We start from the raw sequence: 2,307 nt of genomic DNA, 5'->3' as shown, positions 1-2,307 counted from the left end.
TCTTCTTTTTTGTTCTTCCCAAAATAATTTTCGAAAAAATCCAGGAAAAAAATTAATAAAATCATAAAAAGCAAAAATATTGTGTTTCTTGTTTGAGTCTTGTGTCAAATTTTAAGTTTGGTGTTAGTTGCATCTTTTTAATTTTTCTTAAAATTTTCGAAAACTCATGCATTTGTTCTTCATGATCTTCAAGTTGTTCTTGACAAGTCTTCTTGTTTGATCTTCATATTTTCTTGTTTTGTGTTTTTTCTTGTTTTTCATATGCATTCTTGAATTATTAGTGTCTAGAGAATAAAAATTTTTAAGTTTGGTGTCTTGCATGTTTTTCTTTTCTTAAATTTTTTTTCAAAAATACATACTTGATGTCCATCATGATCTTCAAAGTGTTCTTGGTGTTCATCTTTGCATTCGAAGTGTTCTTGCATGTTTCCTTTGTTTTGATCCAAAATTTTCGTGCATTGAGTCTTTTTGATGTTTTTCTCTTTCCTTGTTAAAATTCAAAAATAAAAAAAATATCTTTCTCTTATTTCACTCATAAATTTCGAAAATTTGAGTTGACTTTTTCAAAACTTTTTAAAATCTAGTTGTTTCTTATGAGTCAAATCAAATTTTCAATTTAAAAATTCTATCTTTTTCAAATCTTTTTCAAAAATCAAATCTTTTTCATTTTTCTTTTATGATTTTCGAAAATTTCAAATTGATTTTCAAAAATCTTTTTCTTGTTTTATTTCATAATTTCAAAATCTTTAATAACAATTAATGTGATTGATTCAAAAATTTTTAAGTTTGTTACTTGCCTAATAAGAAAGGTTCAATCTTTAAACTCTAGACTCATATCTTTTTAGTTTCTTGTTAGTCAAGTAATCAACTTTAATTTCAAAATCAAATTTTTTTAAATTTCTTTTTCAAATCTTTTTCAAAATAAATGTCAATCACATCTTTTTCAAAATCAATTCCAAAATCTTTTCTAACCTCTTATCTTTTCAAATTAAGTTTCAAATCTTTTTCAATCAATCTTATCTTTTTGTTTGATTCTTATCTTTTTCAAAACTACCTAACTAACTCTCTCTTTCTAATTTTCGAAAATCCCTTCCCTCTTTTTCAAAATTCCTTTTTAATTAACTAATTGTTTTAAACTTTAATTTAATTTAATTTAATTTTTTCTTTTTTTTAATTTTTCGAATTTTCACTTTAATTTTAAATTAAAAATAAAAAATATTTTTTATTTTAACTTGTTTAATTTTCGAAATTCTCTCCCTCTCATCTTCTTTTGTTTATTTATTCATCTACTAACACCCCTCCTTCACCCAAGAATTCGAACCTACTCCTCACCCTTGTGTTTGGATTCTCCTTCTTCTATTCATATATTCTTCTACTCACATAAAGGAATCTCTATACTGTGACATAGAGGATTCCTCTTCTTTGCTGTTTTCTTTTTTTTCATATGAGCAGGAACAAGGACAAGAACATTCTTGTTGAAGCTGATCCTGAACCTGAAAGAACTCTAAAGAGGAAGCTAAGGGAAGCTAAAGCACAACTCTCTGGAGAAAATCTGACAGAAATTTTTGAAAAAGAAGGAGACATGGCCAAAAATAATAACAATGCAAGGAAGATGCTTGGTGACTTTACTGCACCTAATTCCAATTTACATGGAAGAAGCATCTCAATCCCTGCCACTGGAGCAAACAATTTTGAGCTGAAACCTCTACTAGTTTCTCTGATGCAACAGAATTGCAAGTTTTATGGACTTCCATCCGAAGATCCCTTTCAGTTCTTAACTGAATTCTTGCAGATCTGTGATACTGTTAAGACCAATGGGGTTGATCCCGAGGTCTACAGGCTCATGCTTTTCCCGTTTGCTGTAAGAGACAGAGCTAGAATATGGTTGGACTCTCAACCTAAGGATAGCCTAAACTCTTGGGATAAGCTGGTCATGGCTTTCTTAGCCAAGTTCTTTCCTACTCAAAAGCTTAGTAAGCTTAGAGTTGATGTTCAAACCTTTAGACAAAAGGAAGATGAATCCCTCTATGAAGCTTGGGAGAGATACAAGGAACTGACCAAAAAGTGTCCTTCTGACATGCTTTCAGAATGGACCATCCTGGATATATTCTATGATGGTCTGTCTGAATTATCAAAGATGTCATTGGACCATTCTATAGGTGGATCCATTCACCTAAAGAAAACACCTGCAGAAGCTCAAGAACTCATTGACATGGTTACAAATAACCAGTTCATGTACACTTCTGAAAGGAATCCTGTGAGTAATGGGACGCCTATGAGGAAGGGAGTTCTTGAAATTGATGCTCT

At 30.3% G+C, this 2,307-nt stretch overlaps 1 non-coding gene across 1 annotated transcript; it reads right to left on the bottom strand.

The window, feature by feature from the left end:
• Positions 1-1,975: 1,975 nt before the first annotated feature.
• LOC148579957 (small nucleolar RNA R71) lies at positions 1,976-2,083 on the bottom strand. The gene has a single exon (XR_015896372.1). It is a non-coding gene; the product is annotated as a small nucleolar RNA R71 (small nucleolar RNA).
• Between the last annotated feature and the right edge of the window lie 224 nt (positions 2,084-2,307).

This window comes from Arachis ipaensis, chromosome B10, assembly GCF_059453495.1.
Source record: "Arachis ipaensis isolate K30076 ecotype BB chromosome B10, ASM5945349v1, whole genome shotgun sequence".
NCBI lineage: Eukaryota > Viridiplantae > Streptophyta > Magnoliopsida > Fabales > Fabaceae > Arachis > Arachis ipaensis.
This window is presented reverse-complemented; position numbering and strand designations above follow the sequence as displayed.